Source organism: Loxodonta africana, chromosome 1, assembly GCF_030014295.1.
Source record: "Loxodonta africana isolate mLoxAfr1 chromosome 1, mLoxAfr1.hap2, whole genome shotgun sequence".
Classification (NCBI taxonomy): Eukaryota; Metazoa; Chordata; class Mammalia; order Proboscidea; family Elephantidae; genus Loxodonta; species Loxodonta africana.
Window position 1 is genome coordinate 93,476,372 of NC_087342.1, and position 19,142 is coordinate 93,495,513.

Genomic DNA, 19,142 nt, shown 5'->3' on the forward strand with positions numbered 1-19,142 from the left:
CAGGAAAAGCAGTAATGAGATCAGTGTTTGCTGGGCCTGGGAACAAGAATTCACTGAAAATGGGCACAAGATATATCTTTGGGGTAAGAGTAATTTTTTAAAATTGTATTTGGTGATGGTTGCCCAACTATGTAAATGTAAGAAAAATCATTGAATTGTACACTTAAGGTGAGTCAATATATGGTATGTAAATTATACTTTTATAAAGCTGCTAAAATTCATCTGAGACTAAAAACCTTTTAAATGTGAAGCTAGCTTTGAAACCCCAAATTAGCACAAATCCTAAGTATGCTGTGATACTTTGCATTTGAAGCTAAGGATGCACTCCAAAACTTCTACTTCAGATGTAGTCAAAGAGAGTAATGACAAAGAAAAGCTACCAAGAGCATTGAGAACAATTGCAAGCAAGTTCCACCTCGAGAGCAAAATAAGGATTTACATAATCAAGAAAATTATTCTGGAAGCAGATCCAAGATGGTGGAGTAGTCAGATGCTTCCAGTGGTACCTCTAGCAACAAAGATAAAAAAAAAAAAAACTGAATTGATTATATACATGACAAGCTAGGAACCCTGAACATCAAAGCAAAGTTAAGAAATTGCACTGAGCAGCAGGCGGTGGGAGAGACGGTTCAAAAGCAGTGAGGAGTTGCTCGACCTGACTCTGTGGGAGCCAGAGCCCCTCAGCTCCAATCCCCCAGTGTGATGGTGGGTAGTGTTTAGGACAGTTTCCTTAGCCACAGAGAGACAGTGGGACAGAGTCTACTCACACCTCTGAAATCAGCAAAGAACAACACTCTCGGCATAAGATAAGTGCTTGCATTTAATTAACTGTGCAAATCAAATAGCTCCCCTTTTGAAAGAACTCTTGTCCATTTATCTGGTCCCTCCTCCTTCTGCCCCAGGCCGTGAGCTAGCTTCAATGACAGTCTATTTCCCTGGTCCTGAGATAGGTCCTGTTGCACACCCTGAGTCATACTCCTGGCCTTAGAGAAGGAATAAATTAACAAATGGGGAAAAAATAGTCAGCTGGTTCCCGTAAACTGGGACCTTAGGGCAGAAGCAGCTCCTGTCCAGGCACAAGTAGTCCACGGACTTTGAATGACTTTTGCCTCTGCATGAGCCAGTGTAGCCCCGTTTCAACAGCTAGGCCTTTGTTGTCACAGTGCAAGGATGAATGTATCTGAGGTCTGACTTTAACTGTTTCAGCTGTGCAGTGGACAGTCCGGTTTTTGATGTTTGACACCACTCTGCCTACTAAGCAAGATCCTTACCTACCCACATCAGGGGTCTGAGGACTGGTGGCTCCACTCACACCACTTAGCCACCCTCAAAAGGGGTCAAAGCATAAGTGGTGCCTCCCAATCCTTACAGTTAAAAGCATTGCATGCCTATGGTACAGCTGGAGAGCCCACCCACCTGAGCTTTCTAGAGAACCGAGACAAGCCTTCCTCACAGACAATCGGGGGATGGTCGTCAGCCTCCTGGCTTGCTTAGAGTGTGACCAACAACTGCAACCAGAAACCTGTGCATACTCCAATCACCACTGCTTCTCTAAGACTGTAGGTAAGAGTGTGCACCACATACTTGGTGAATGACTACCTGGACACCTGAGCTGAATCCATACAAGATAAGTGAATGGACTCTTGGGCTCATATACCTGATAACAGCTCTAACCACCTGGTGACAGAGTATTAGAGCTTCAAAGGCTCCAATAATTCAACCTAGCTCACTCATGTAGCCTATGTTGTATATTAAAACAAAGCAAGAAGCTAGGAGATAGTAAGCAAACATAAAATAAATTAATACAATAACTTATAGATGGCTTGGTGTAAACTGTCAATATCAAATCAAATAAAGAAGCAGACCATGATAGCTTCAACAAGCTCACAAGTCAAAGAATCAAGGCATCTTCTGGATGAAGAGGTATTCCTGGAAATACCAGAGGTAGAATACAAAATGTTAATATACAGAACTATTCAAGAGATTAGGAAGGAGATCAGGCCAAATGCAGAACAAGCCAAGGAACAGACAAAAAAAGCAGTCAAAGAAATTCAAAAGGCAGGCCAGAAGGTAAACAGATGACATACATAAAGCCTTGAAGGAAAAAAATATTTCTAGCCAAGAATCATATCCAGGAAAACTGTCTCTCAAATAAAAAAGCAAAATTAGGACATTTCCAGATAAAGAGAAATTTAGAGAATAAATAAAAACGAAACCAAAACTATAAGAAATACTAACGGGAGTTTTCTGTTTAGAAAATGAATAATATCATATATTAACCCAAGACTAGAACACAGGACAGAGCAACCAGGTGTCCACCAAGATAGGGAAATCTCAAAAATAAATCAAGATAAAACTCTCAAAACAGGGAAACAAGAATGTCATTATGTAAAAGAAGACAACATTAAAACAATAAATTGGGACTACGATATGTAGTCAAAGATCTTTCACATGGAGAGGAAGACAAGGCAATATAAAGAAATAAAAGATAGGTTTAAACTTAGAAAAATAGGGGTAAATATTAAGGTAACTACAAAGGAGACTAACAATCCTACTCATCAAAATAAAATACAAGAAGAAAATAGAGACTGAGCAGAAACTAAATGAACAACAACGAATGAGAGGAAAAGACAATATATAAACTACTCAGCACAAAAAATTAAGTGGGAAAAAGAAACTGTCAACACACAAACAAGATATCAAAATTACAGCACTAAACTCATACTTATCCATAATTACGCTGAATATAAATGGACTAAATGCACCAATAAAGAGGCAGAGAGTGGCAGAATGGATAAAAAAACACGATCCTTCTATATGCTGCCTACAAAAGACACACCTTAGACTTAGAGACACAAACAAACTAAAACTCAAAGGTTGGAAAAAAATATATCAAGCAAAAAGCAATCAAAAAAAAGCAGAAGTGGCAATATTAATTTCTGACAAAACAGTCTTTAAAGTTAAATCCACCACAAAAGATGAGGAAGGACACTGTATCATGATTAAAGGGACAATATACCAGGAGGATATAACCATATTAAAATGACCCAATGACAGGGCTGCAAGATACATGAAAAAAAACTTGAATAGCATTGAAAAGTGAGATAGGCAGCTCCACAGTAATAGTAGCAGACTTCAGCACACCACTTTCAGTGAAGGACAGAACATCCAGAAAGAAGCTCAATAAAGACAGGACAGATCTAAACGCCACATCAACCCACTTGACCTCATAGACATATACAGAACACTCCACCCAACAGCAGGCAAGTATACTTTCTTTTCTAGCACTCATGGAACATTCTCTAGAATAGACCACATATTAGGTCATAAAGCAACCCTTAACAGACAGGAACCATTCCCAAAGCCAACTCTTCAGGCAGGGATTGGACTGGAATACGGGATACAAAATGATACTGGTGAGGAATGAGCTTCTTGGATTAAGTAGACACATGAGACTTTGTGGGCGGCTTCTGTCTGGAGGGGTGATGGGAGGGGGAAGGGGTCAGACACTGGCTGAACAGGCAAGAAAATAGACAGTGGAGAGAAGGAGTGTGCTGTCTCACTGGGGGAAGAGCAAATATCAAAGTGTATAAAAATTTTTGTGTGAGAGACTGACTTGTAAAAGTAAAAAAAAAAGTGATATTATCCTATCACTGACCGTGTTGTACTTCAGGATAGATCTTAAAACATTCTTTTTGATGATGAATGCAACACCATTCCTCCTCAAGTTGTCGTTCCCAGCATAGTAGGCTATATGACTGTCTGATTCAAAATGGCCAATACCATGTGTCTCTCAGTTTGCCGTACCATGGGGGCTAGTGTGTTGCTGTGATGCTGGAAGCTATGTTACTGGTATTCAGATTCCAGCAGGGCCACCCATGGAGGACAGGTTTCAGCTGAGCTTCCAGACTAAGACGGACTAGAAAGAAGGACACCGCAGTCTACTTCTGAGAAGCATTAGCCAGTGAAAACCTTATGAATAGCAGTGGAACATTGTCTGGTATACTGCTGGAAGATGAGCCCACCAGGTTGGAAGGCACTCCAAAGATGACTGGGGAAGAGCTGTCTCTTCAAAGTAGAGTCAACCTTAATGACATGGATGGAGTAAGGCTGTCGGGACATTCATTCACTGATGTGGCACGACTCAAAATGAGAAGAAACAGATTCAAACATCATTAATAATGAGAACCCGGCATGTACGAAGTATGAATCTCGGAAAAGTGGAAATCATCAAAAATGAAATGGAACGCATAAACATCGATATCCTATGCATTAGTGAGCTGAAATGGACTAACAGCACTGGGTAACACCAAACCTACTAAAGTCACTTGAATAATGACTGAAGACCAGTTTAGTGGTAGAACGACATCAAGGACATCACACATGAAGAAAGCAAGAAGTCATGAAAAAGACAGGAAAGAAAGAGAAGACCAAAATGGATGTCAGAAGAGACTCTGAAAATTGCTCTTGAAAGTCAAGTAGCTAAAGGGAAAGGAAGAAACCATGAAGTAAAAGAGCAAAAGAGCTGAACAGAAGATGGCGGACTAGGCAGACGCTACCTCGGATCCCTCTTACAACAAAGACACGGAAAAACAAGTGAATCGATCACATACATAACAATCTAGGAACCCTGAACAACAAACGCAGGGTTAGAGACGGAGAACGAACTAATACGGGGAAGCAGCGATTGTTTCCAGAGCCTGGAGCCAGCGTACCAGTCAGGTACGGCACAAGCACAGAGAGCTGCTCCACCCCCCTGAACTAACCCCGGGAGGGGGACCAGCCGGTTCCATGGACGGCGTGGGACGCAGCCGGTAGGAGAAGTCCCCGGGAGGCAGTGACTGGTCTTGGAGCAGAAAGAGCAGCGTCCGAGCCGGGGAACCGTCCTGCAGGGATTTGGACTGGACGCAGGTACGGCATAGAAATGGAGAGTTGCTCCACCCCCCTGAACTAACCCCGGGAAGGGGACCAGCCGGGTCTCGCGGGCGGCGTGGGACGCAGCCGGTAGGAGAAGTCCCCGGGAGGCAGTGACTGGTATTGGAGCGGGGAGAACAGCGTCCCGGCTGGGACACTTGGTCATGGCACAAGCACGGGCAGCTGCTCCACCCATCTGAACTAACCCCGGGAGGAGGCCCAACTGGCTCTCGGAGGCGGCACGGTCACGCGGCTGGAGGGACGAGAAGTCCCTGGGAGGCAGCGACTGATTTTGGAGTCGAGAGTGCACCGTCCCAGTAGGGGAGCCTTGACGCTGGGCGTGGGGCTGGAAGCGGAGGATCTGACCGTGACTCCAGCGGGCCAGACCCCCCGGGGGCATTCTCCACACAGCCAGCGCACATAGGCGACGCGCCCCGCGGGAATCTCAGATATAATAGTCATTCCAAGCAAGACAAGCAACTCTGGCTATATTCTGAGGTGCTACTCTCCTATCTCTCTGTTCCCTCCCCCACCCTCCCCAGGCGGCTTCATTAACATCTGAATAGCCTGAGCCAGAGGGAGAACTCTGATAGGGCTCTGACTGCATTTTTTTTTAGCGGATTTTCTGGAAAAACTAGTTTCCCAGTGATGGCTCGGAGACAACAATCCATATCAAACCACTTAAAGAAGCAGACCATGACAGCTTCTCCAACCCCCCAAACAAAAGAATCAAAATCTTTCCCAAATGAAGATACAATCTGGGAATTATCAGATACAGAATATAAAAAACTAATTTACAGAATGCTTAATGATATCACAAATGAAATTAGGATAACTGCAGAAAAAGCCAAGGAACACACTGATAAAACAGTTGAAGAACTCAAAAAGATTATTCAAGAACATAGTGGAAAAATTAATAAGCTGCAAGAATCCATAGAGAGACAACATGTAGAAATCCAAAAGATTAACAATAAAATAACAGAATTAGACAACACACTAGGAAGTCAGAGGAGCAGACTCGAGCAATTAGAATGTAGACTGGGACATCTGGAGGACCAGGGAATCAACACCAACATAGCTGAAAAAAAATCAGATAAAAGAATTAAAAAAAATGAAGAAACCCTAAGAATTATGTGGGACTCTATCAAGAAGGATAACCTGCAGGTGATTGGAGTCCCAGAAGAGGGAGGGAGGACAGAAAACACAGAGAAAATAGTTGAAGAACTCCTGACGGAAAACTTCCCTGACATCATGAAAGACGAAAGGATATCTATCCAAGATGCTCATCGAACCCCATTTAAGACTGATCCAAAAAGAAAAACACCAAGACATATTATCATCAAACTCACCAAAACCAAAGATAAACAGAAAATTTTAAAAGCAGCCAGGGAGAAAAGAAAGATTTCCTTCAAGGGAGAATCAATAAGAATAAGTTCTGACTACTCAGCAGAAACCATGCAGGCAAGAAGGGAATGGGACGACATATACAGAACACTGAAGGAGAAAAACTGCCAGCCAAGGATCATATATCCAGCAAAACTCTCTCTGAAATATGAAGGCAAAATTAAGATATTTACAGATAAACACAAGTTTAGAGAATTTGCAAAAACCAAACCAAAGCTACAATAAATACTAAAGGATATTGTTTGGTCAGTGGACCAATAATATCAGATATCAGCACAACACAAGGTCACAAAACAGAACGTCCTGATATCAACTCAAATAGGGAAATCACAAAAACAAACAAATTAAGATTAATTAAAAAAAAATACACAGAACAGGGAATCATGGAAGTCAATAGGTAAAAGATCACAATAATCAAAAAGAGGGACTAAATACAGGAGGCATTGAACTGCCATATGGAGAGTGATACAAGGCGATATAGAACAATACAAGTTAGGTTTTTACTTAGAAAAATAGGGGTAAATAATAAGGTAACCACAAAAAGGTATAACAACTCTGTAACTCAAGATAAAAACCAAGAAAAACGTAACGACTCAACTAACATAAAGTCAAGCACTATGAAAATGAGGATCTCACAATTTACTAAGAAAAACGTCTCAGCACAAAAAAGTATGTGGAAAAATGAAATTGTCGACAACACACATAAAAAGGCATCAAAATGACAGCACTAAAAACTTATTTATCTATAATTACCCTGAATGTAAATGGACTAAATGCACCAATAAAGAGACAGAGAGTCACAGACTGGATAAAGAAACACGATCCATCTATATGCTGCCTACACGAGACACACCTTAGACTTAGAGACACAAACAAACTAAAACTCAAAGGATGGAAAAAAGTATATCAAGCAAACAATAAGCAAAAAAGAAGAGGAGTAGCAATATTAATTTCTGACAAAATAGACTTTAGACTTAAATCCACCACAAAGGATAAAGAAGGACACTACATAATGATAAAAGGGACAATTGATCAGGAAGACATAACCATATTAAATATTTATGCACCGAATGACAGGGCTGCAAGATACATAAATCAAATTTTAACAGAATTGAAAAGCGAGATAGATACCTCCACAATTATAGTAGGAGACTTCAACACACCACTTTCGGAGAAGGACAGGACATCCAGTAAGAAGCTCAACAGAGACACGGAAGATCTAATTACAACAATCAACCAACTTGACCTCATTGACTTATACAGAACTCTCCATCCAACTGCTGCAAAATATACTTCTTTTCTAGTGCACATGGAACATTCTCTAGAATAGACCACATATTAGGTCATAAAACAAACCTTTGCAGAGTCCAAAACATTGAAATATTACAAAGCATCTTCTCAGACCACAAGGCAATAAAACTAGAGATCAATAACAGAAAAACTAGGGAAAAGAAATCAAATACTTGGAAAATGAACAATACCCTCCTGAAAAAAGACTGGGTTATAGAAGACATCAAGGAGGGAATAAGGAAATTCATAGAAAGCAACGAGAATGAAAATACTTCCTATCAAAACCTCTGGGACACAGCAAAAGCAATGCTCAGAGGCCAATTTATATCAATAAATGCACACATACAAAAAGAAGAAAGAGCCAAAATCAGAGAACTGTCCCGACAACTTGAACAAATAGAAAGTGAGCAACAAAAGACTCCATCAGGCACCAGAAGAAAACAAATAATAAAAATGAGAGCTGAACTAAATGAATTAGAGAACAGAAAAACAATTGAAAGAATTAACAAAGCCAAAAGCTGGTTCTTTGAAAAAATTAACAAAATTGATAAACCATTGGCTAGACTGACTAAAGAAATACAGGAAAGGAAACAAATAACCCGAATAAGAAATGAGAAGGACCACATCACAACAGAACCAAATGAAATTAAAAGAATCATTTCAGATTATTATGAAAAATTGTACTCTAACAAAATTGAAAACCTAGAAGAAATGGATGAATTCCTGGAAAAACACTACCTACCTAAACTAATACATTCAGAAGTAGAACAACTGAATAGACCCATAACAAAAAAAGAGATTGAAACGGTAATCAAAAAACTCCCAACAAAAAAAAGACCTGGCCCGGACGGCTTCACTGCAGAGTTCTACCAAACTTTCAGAGAAGAGTTAACACCACTACTACTAAAGGTATTCCAAAGCATGGAAAATGACGGAATACTACCCAACTCATTCTATGAAGCCACCATCTCCCTGATACCAAAACCAGGTAAAGACATTACAAAAAAAGAAAATTATAGACCTATATCCCTCATGAACATAGATGCAAAAATCCTCAACAAAATTCTAGCCAATAGAATCCAACAACACATCAAAAAAATAATTCACCCTGATCAAGTGGGATTTATACCAGGTATGCAAGGCTGGTTTAATATCAGAAAAACCATTAATGTAATCCATCACATAAATAAAACAAAAGACAAAAACCACATGATCTTATCAATTGATGCAGAAAAGGCATTTGACAAAGTCCAACACCCATTTATGATAAAAACTCTCACCAAAATAGGAATTGAAGGAAAATTCCTCAACATAATAAAGGGCATCTATGCAAAGCCAACAGCCAATATCACTCTAAATGGAGAGAACCTGAAAGCATTTCCCTTGAGAACGGGAACCAGAGAAGGATGCCCTTTATCACTGCTCTTATTCAACATCGTGTTGGAAGTCGTAGCCAGGGCAATTAGGCTAGACAAAGAAATAAAAGGTATCCGGATTGGCAAGGAAGAAGTAAAGTTATCACTATTTGCAGATGACATGATTATATACACAGAAAACCCTAAGGAATCCTCCAGAAAACTACTGAAACTAATAGAAGAGTTTGGCAGAGTCTCAGGTTATAAAATAAACATACAAAAATCACTTGGATTCCTCTACATCAACAAAAAGAACACCGAAGAGGAAATAACCAAATCAATACCATTCACAGTAGCCCCCAAGAAGATAAGATACTTAGGAATAAATCTTACCAAGGATGTAAAAGACCTATACAAAGAAAACTACAAAGCTCTACTACAAGAAATTCAAAAAGACAGGCTTAAGTGGAAAAACATACCCTGCTCATGGATAGGAAGACTTAACAGAGTAAAAATGTCTATTCTACCAAAAGCCATCTATACATTTAACGCACTTCCGATCCAAATTCCAATGTCATATTTTAAGGGGATAGAGAAACAAATCACCAATTTCATATGGAAGGGAAAGAAGCCCCGGATAAGCAAAGCACTACTGAAAAAGAAGAAGAAAGTGGGAGGCCTCACCTTACCTGACTTCAGAACCTATTATACAGCCACAGTAGTCAAAACAGCCTGGTACTGGTACAACAACAGGCACATAGACCAATGGAACAGAATTGAGAACCCAGACATAGATCCATCCACGTATGAGCAGCTGATATTTGACAAAGGACCAGTGTCAATTAACTGGGGAAAAGATAGCCTTTTTAACAAATGGTGCTGGCATAACTGGATATCCATTTGCAAAAGAATGAAACAGGACCCATACCTCACACCATGCACAAAAACTAACTCCAAGTGGATCAAAGACCTAAACATAAAGACTAAAACGATAAAGATCATGGAAGAAAAAATAGGGACAACCCTAGGAGCCCTAATACAAGGTATGAACAGAATACAAAACATTACCAAAAATGATGAAGAGAAACCCGATAAGTGGGAGCTCCTAAAAATCAAACACCTATGCTCATCTAGAGACTTCTCTAAAAGAGTAAAAAGACCACCTACAGACTGGGAAAGAATTTTCAGCTATGACATCTCCAAACAGTGCCTGATCTCTAAAATCTGTATAATTCTGTCAAAACTCAACCACAAAAAGACAAACAACCCAATCAAGAAGTGGGCAAAGGATATGAACACACATTTCTCTAAAGAAGATATTCAGGCAGCCAACAGATACATGAGAAAATGCTCTCGATCATTAGCCATTAGAGAAATGCAAATTAAAACTACGATGAGATTCCATCTCACACCAGCAAGGCTGGCATTAATCCAAAAAACACAAAATAATAAATGTTGGAGAGGCTGCGGAGAAATTGGAACTCTCATACACTGCTGGTGGGAATGTAAAATGGTACAACCACTTTGGAATTCTATCTGGCGTTATCTTAAACAGTTAGAAATAGAACTACCATACAACCCAGAAATCCCACTCCTAGGAATATACCCTAGAGATACAAGAGCCTTCATACAAACAGATATATGCACACCCATGTTTATTGCAGCTCTGTTTACAATAGTAAAAAGCTGGAAGCAACCAAGGTGTCCATCAACGGATGAATGGGTAAATAAATTGTGGTATATTCACACAATGGAATACTACGCATCGATAAAGAACAGTGACGGATCTCTGAAACATTTCATAAGATGGAGGAACCTGGAAGGCATTATGCTGAGCGAAATTAGTCAGAGGCAAAAGGACAAATATTGTATAAGACCACTATTATAAGATCTTGAGAAATAGTAAACCTGAGAAGAACACATACTTTTGTGGTTACGAGGGGGGGAGGGAGGGAGGGTGGGAGAGGGTTTTTTATTGATTAATCAGTAGATAAGAACTGCTTTAGGTGAAGGGAAAGACAACACTCAATACATGGAAGGTCAGCTCAGTTGGACTGGACCAAAAGCAAAGAAGTTTCCGGGATAAAATGAATGCTTCAAAGGACAGGGGAGCAAGTGCGGGGGTCTGGGGAACATGGTTTGCGGGGACTTCTAAGTCAATTGGCAAAATAATTCTATTATGAAATCATTCTGTATCCCACTTTGAAATGTGGCGTCTAGGGTCTTAAATGCTAACAAGCGGCCATCTAAGATGCATCAATTGGTCTCAACCCACCTGGAGCAAAGGAAAATGAAGAACACCAAGGCCACACGACAACTAAGAGCCCAAGAGACAGAAAGGGCCACATGAACCAGAGACCTACATCATCCTGAGACCAGAAGAACTAGTTGGTGCCCGGCCACAATCGATGACTGCCCTGACAGGGAGCACAGCAGAGGACCCCTGAGGGAGAAGGAGATCAGTGGGATGCAGACCCCAAATTCTCATAAAAAGACCAAACTTAATGGTCTGACTGAGACTGGAGGAATCCCGGCGGCCATGCTCCCCAGACCTTCAGTTGACACAGGACAGGAACCATCCCCGAAGACAACTCATCAGACATGAAAGGGACTGGTCAGCGGGTGGGAGAGAGACGCTGATGAAGAGTGAGCTAATTATATCAGGTGGACACTTGAGATTGTGTTGGCATCTCTTGTCTGGAGGGGGGATGGGAGGATAGAGAGAGTGGGAAGCTGGCAAAATTTTCACGAAAGGAGAGACTGGAAGGGCTGACTCATTAGGGGGAGAGCAAGTGGGAGTATGGAGTAAGATGTATGTAAACTTATATGTGACAGACTGACTTGATTTGTAAACGTTCACTTGAAGCTCAATAAAAGTTAATAAAAAAAAAGTATTTTCTCTGACAACAATGATAATAAATCAACAACCAAAGCAAATTTGGGAAGTAAACACAAATTTATAAATTAAATGATACATTAATTTATAATTGGTGGTCAAGGAAATTAATAGAGAATGTATAACACATTTTTAATTCAATTAAAATGAAAATATTATGTACTAAAATTAACTGGATCTAGCAAATGCTCTATTTAGATGAATGTGTATATATTTAAAAATCTACAGTAGACAAAGGGGAGGTATCTCAATAACCCAAGCTTCTGCCTTAAGAAAACTAGAAAGGAAAGACGAAAGTAAACCTCAAGCAGTCACGAAGAAGGAAACAATAAAAATTATACCAAATCAATAAAAATAGAAAATCTATGAAACCAAACAGTGGTTTTTAGAAAAGTCAACATTTTTAGACTGCTCAAAAAAAGATGAAGGCACAAGTTATCAAGTCAAGTACTGAAAGAGGTGACATCATTACTGACATTATAAAAATTAAAAAATTTGTACAGGGATACTATTAAAAACTTTATGGCAATAAGAAAAAATCTGGATGGCACACAACAATAGCTATTTACCTAAGAAAAATTAAAGCATATTTTCATAGAAAGATGTATATGTGTATATTCCTAGCAGTACTTATAACAACCAAAAGATGCAAGCAATATCAATTCCTGTCAACTGTGGAGTGAATAAGCAGAATGTGGAACAATCGCAGTGGAATATAATCCACCAATAACAAGAACAAACCTCTTATGTATGCTAAAAATAGACTGAGTCTCGAAAGATTATAAGTGAAAGAACCAGACAAAAAGACCACATATTGTGTGATTCTAATTAGAAGATGTGTCCAGGAAAAGCAGTAATGAGATCAGTGTTTGCTGGGCCTGGGAACAAGAATTCACTGAAAATGGGCACAAGATATATCTTTGGGGTAAGAGTAATTTTTTAAAATTGTATTTGGTGATGGTTGCCCAACTATGTAAATGTAAGAAAAATCATTGAATTGTACACTTAAGGTGAGTCAATATATGGTATGTAAATTATACTTTTATAAAGCTGCTAAAATTCATCTGAGACTAAAAACCTTTTAAATGTGAAGCTAGCTTTGAAACCCCAAATTAGCACAAATCCTAAGTATGCTGTGATACTTTGCATTTGAAGCTAAGGATGCACTCCAAAACTTCTACTTCAGATGTAGTCAAAGAGAGTAATGACAAAGAAAAGCTACCAAGAGCATTGAGAACAATTGCAAGCAAGTTCCACCTCGAGAGCAAAATAAGGATTTACATAATCAAGAAAATTATTCTGGAAGCAGATCCAAGATGGTGGAGTAGTCAGATGCTTCCAGTGGTACCTCTAGCAACAAAGATAAAAAAAAAAAAAAACTGAATTGATTATATACATGACAAGCTAGGAACCCTGAACATCAAAGCAAAGTTAAGAAATTGCACTGAGCAGCAGGCGGTGGGAGAGACGGTTCAAAAGCAGTGAGGAGTTGCTCGACCTGACTCTGTGGGAGCCAGAGCCCCTCAGCTCCAATCCCCCAGTGTGATGGTGGGTAGTGTTTAGGACAGTTTCCTTAGCCACAGAGAGACAGTGGGACAGAGTCTACTCACACCTCTGAAATCAGCAAAGAACAACACTCTCGGCATAAGATAAGTGCTTGCATTTAATTAACTGTGCAAATCAAATAGCTCCCCTTTTGAAAGAACTCTTGTCCATTTATCTGGTCCCTCCTCCTTCTGCCCCAGGCCGTGAGCTAGCTTCAATGACAGTCTATTTCCCTGGTCCTGAGATAGGTCCTGTTGCACACCCTGAGTCATACTCCTGGCCTTAGAGAAGGAATAAATTAACAAATGGGGAAAAAATAGTCAGCTGGTTCCCGTAAACTGGGACCTTAGGGCAGAAGCAGCTCCTGTCCAGGCACAAGTAGTCCACGGACTTTGAATGACTTTTGCCTCTGCATGAGCCAGTGTAGCCCCGTTTCAACAGCTAGGCCTTTGTTGTCACAGTGCAAGGATGAATGTATCTGAGGTCTGACTTTAACTGTTTCAGCTGTGCAGTGGACAGTCCGGTTTTTGATGTTTGACACCACTCTGCCTACTAAGCAAGATCCTTACCTACCCACATCAGGGGTCTGAGGACTGGTGGCTCCACTCACACCACTTAGCCACCCTCAAAAGGGGTCAAAGCATAAGTGGTGCCTCCCAATCCTTACAGTTAAAAGCATTGCATGCCTATGGTACAGCTGGAGAGCCCACCCACCTGAGCTTTCTAGAGAACCGAGACAAGCCTTCCTCACAGACAATCGGGGGATGGTCGTCAGCCTCCTGGCTTGCTTAGAGTGTGACCAACAACTGCAACCAGAAACCTGTGCATACTCCAATCACCACTGCTTCTCTAAGACTGTAGGTAAGAGTGTGCACCACATACTTGGTGAATGACTACCTGGACACCTGAGCTGAATCCATACAAGATAAGTGAATGGACTCTTGGGCTCATATACCTGATAACAGCTCTAACCACCTGGTGACAGAGTATTAGAGCTTCAAAGGCTCCAATAATTCAACCTAGCTCACTCATGTAGCCTATGTTGTATATTAAAACAAAGCAAGAAGCTAGGAGATAGTAAGCAAACATAAAATAAATTAATACAATAACTTATAGATGGCTTGGTGTAAACTGTCAATATCAAATCAAATAAAGAAGCAGACCATGATAGCTTCAACAAGCTCACAAGTCAAAGAATCAAGGCATCTTCTGGATGAAGAGGTATTCCTGGAAATACCAGAGGTAGAATACAAAATGTTAATATACAGAACTATTCAAGAGATTAGGAAGGAGATCAGGCCAAATGCAGAACAAGCCAAGGAACAGACAAAAAAAGCAGTCAAAGAAATTCAAAAGGCAGGCCAGAAGGTAAACAGATGACATACATAAAGCCTTGAAGGAAAAAAATATTTCTAGCCAAGAATCATATCCAGGAAAACTGTCTCTCAAATAAAAAAGCAAAATTAGGACATTTCCAGATAAAGAGAAATTTAGAGAATAAATAAAAACGAAACCAAAACTATAAGAAATACTAACGGGAGTTTTCTGTTTAGAAAATGAATAATATCATATATTAACCCAAGACTAGAACACAGGACAGAGCAACCAGGTGTCCACCAAGATAGGGAAATCTCAAAAATAAATCAAGATAAAACTCTCAAAACAGGGAAACAAGAATGTCATTATGTAAAAGAAGACAATATTAAAACAATAAATTGGGACTACGATATGTAGTCAAAGATCTTTCACATGGAGAGGAAGACAAGGCAATATAAAGAAATAAAAGATAGGTTTAAACTTAGAAAAATAGGGGTAAATATTAAGGTAACTACAAAGGAGACTAACAATCCTACTCATCAAAATAAAATACAAGAAGAAAATAGAGACTGAGCAGAAACTAAATGAACAACAACGAATGAGAGGAAAAGACAATATATAAACTACTCAGCACAAAAAATTAAGTGGGAAAAAGAAACTGTCAACACACAAACAAGATATCAAAATTACAGCACTAAACTCATACTTATCCATAATTACGCTGAATATAAATGGACTAAATGCACCAATAAAGAGGCAGAGAGTGGCAGAATGGATAAAAAAACACGATCCTTCTATACGCTGCCTACAAAAGACACACCTTAGACTTAGAGACACAAACAAACTAAAACTCAAAGGTTGGAAAAAAATATATCAAGCAAAAAGCAATCAAAAAAAAGCAGAAGTGGCAATATTAATTTCTGACAAAACAGTCTTTAAAGTTAAATCCACCACAAAAGATGAGGAAGGACACTGTATCATGATTAAAGGGACAATATACCAGGAGGATATAACCATATTAAAATGACCCAATGACAGGGCTGCAAGATACATGAAAAAAAACTTGAATAGCATTGAAAAGTGAGATAGGCAGCTCCACAGTAATAGTAGCAGACTTCAGCACACCACTTTCAGTGAAGGACAGAACATCCAGAAAGAAGCTCAATAAAGACAGGACAGATCTAAACGCCACATCAACCCACTTGACCTCATAGACATATACAGAACACTCCACCCAACAGCAGGCAAGTATACTTTCTTTTCTAGCACTCATGGAACATTCTCTAGAATAGACCACATATTAGGTCATAAAGCAACCCTTAACAGACAGGAACCATTCCCAAAGCCAACTCTTCAGGCAGGGATTGGACTGGAATACGGGATACAAAATGATACTGGTGAGGAATGAGCTTCTTGGATTAAGTAGACACATGAGACTTTGTGGGCGGCTTCTGTCTGGAGGGGTGATGGGAGGGGGAAGGGGTCAGACACTGGCTGAACAGGCAAGAAAATAGACAGTGGAGAGAAGGAGTGTGCTGTCTCACTGGGGGAAGAGCAAATATCAAAGTGTATAAAAATTTTTGTGTGAGAGACTGACTTGTAAAAGTAAAAAAAAAAGTGATATTATCCTATCACTGACCGTGTTGTACTTCAGGATAGATCTTAAAACATTCTTTTTGATGATGAATGCAACACCATTCCTCCTCAAGTTGTCGTTCCCAGCATAGTAGGCTATATGACTGTCTGATTCAAAATGGCCAATACCATGTGTCTCTCAGTTTGCCGTACCATGGGGGCTAGTGTGTTGCTGTGATGCTGGAAGCTATGTTACTGGTATTCAGATTCCAGCAGGGCCACCCATGGAGGACAGGTTTCAGCTGAGCTTCCAGACTAAGACGGACTAGAAAGAAGGACACCGCAGTCTACTTCTGAGAAGCATTAGCCAGTGAAAACCTTATGAATAGCAGTGGAACATTGTCTGGTATACTGCTGGAAGATGAGCCCACCAGGTTGGAAGGCACTCCAAAGATGACTGGGGAAGAGCTGTCTCTTCAAAGTAGAGTCAACCTTAATGACATGGATGGAGTAAGGCTGTCGGGACATTCATTCACTGATGTGGCACGACTCAAAATGAGAAGAAACAGATTCAAACATCATTAATAATGAGAACCCGGCATGTACGAAGTATGAATCTCGGAAAAGTGGAAATCATCAAAAATGAAATGGAACGCATAAACATCGATATCCTATGCATTAGTGAGCTGAAATGGACTAACAGCACTGGGTAACACCAAACCTACTAAAGTCACTTGAATAATGACTGAAGACCAGTTTAGTGGTAGAACGACATCAAGGACATCACACATGAAGAAAGCAAGAAGTCATGAAAAAGACAGGAAAGAAAGAGAAGACCAAAATGGATGTCAGAAGAGACTCTGAAAATTGCTCTTGAAAGTCAAGTAGCTAAAGGGAAAGGAAGAAACCATGAAGTAAAAGAGCAAAAGAGCTGAACAGAAGATGGCGGACTAGGCAGACGCTACCTCGGATCCCTCTTACAACAAAGACACGGAAAAACAAGTGAATCGATCACATACATAACAATCTAGGAACCCTGAACAACAAACGCAGGGTTAGAGACGGAGAACGAACTAATACGGGGAAGCAGCGATTGTTTCCAGAGCCTGGAGCCAGCGTACCAGTCAGGTACGGCACAAGCACAGAGAGCTGCTCCACCCCCCTGAACTAACCCCGGGAGGGGGACCAGCCGGTTCCATGGACGGCGTGGGACGCAGCCAGTAGGAGAAGTCCCCGGGAGGCAGTGACTGGTCTTGGAGCAGAAAGAGCAGCGTCCGAGCCGGGGAACCGTCCTGCAGGGATTTGGACTGGACGCAGGTACGGCATAGAAATGGAGAGTTGCTCCACCCCCCTGAACTAACCCCGGGAAGGGGACCAGCCGGGTCTCGCGGGCGGCGTGGGACGCAGCCGGTAGGAGAAGTCCCCGGGAGGCAGTGACTGGTATTGGAGCGGGGAGAACAGCGTCCCGGCTGGGACACTTGGTCATGGCACAAGCACGGGCAGCTGCTCCACCCATCTGAACTAACCCCGGGAGGAGGCCCAACTGGCTCTCGGAGGCGGCACGGTCACGCGGCTGGAGGGACGAGAAGTCCCTGGGAGGCAGCGACTGATTTTGGAGTCGAGAGTGCACCGTCCCAGTAGGGGAGCCTTGACGCTGGGCGTGGGGCTGGAAGCGGAGGATCTGACCGTGACTCCAGCGGGCCAGACCCCCCGGGGGCATTCTCCACACAGCCAGCGCACATAGGCGACGCGCCCCGCGGGAATCTCAGATATAATAGTCATTCCAAGCAAGACAAGCAACTCTGGCTATATTCTGAGGTGCTACTCTCCTATCTCTCTGTTCCCTCCCCCACCCTCCCCAGGCGGCTTCATTAACATCTGAATAGCCTGAGCCAGAGGGAGAACTCTGATAGGGCTCTGACTGCATTTTTTTTTAGCGGATTTTCTGGAAAAACTAGTTTCCCAGTGATGGCTCGGAGACAACAATCCATATCAAACCACTTAAAGAAGCAGACCATGACAGCTTCTCCAACCCCCCAAACAAAAGAATCAAAATCTTTCCCAAATGAAGATACAATCTGGGAATTATCAGATACAGAATATAAAAAACTAATTTACAGAATGCTTAATGATATCACAAATGAAATTAGGATAACTGCAGAAAAAGCCAAGGAACACACTGATAAAACAGTTGAAGAACTCAAAAAGATTATTCAAGAACATAGTGGAAAAATTAATAAGCTGCAAGAATCCATAGAGAGACAACATGTAGAAATCCAAAAGATTAACAATAAAATAACAGAATTAGACAACACACTAGGAAGTCAGAGGAGCAGACTCGAGCAATTAGAATGTAGACTGGGACATCTGGAGGACCAGGGAATCAACACCAACATAGCTGAAAAAAAATCAGATAAAAGAATTAAAAAAAATGAAGAAACCCTAAGAATTATGTGGGACTCTATCAAGAAGGATAACCTGCAGGTGATTGGAGTCCCAGAAGAGGGAGGGAGGACAGAAAACACAGAGAAAATAGTTGAAGAACTCCTGACGGAAAACTTCCCTGACATCATGAAAGACGAAAGGATATCTATCCAAGATGCTCATCGAACCCCATTTAAGACTGATCCAAAAAGAAAAACACCAAGACATATTATCATCAAACTCACCAAAACCAAAGATAAACAGAAAATTTTAAAAGCAGCCAGGGAGAAAAGAAAGATTTCCTTCAAGGGAGAATCAATAAGAATAAGTTCTGACTACTCAGCAGAAACCATGCAGGCAAGAAGGGAATGGGACGACATATACAGAACACTGAAGGAGAAAAACTGCCAGCCAAGGATCAT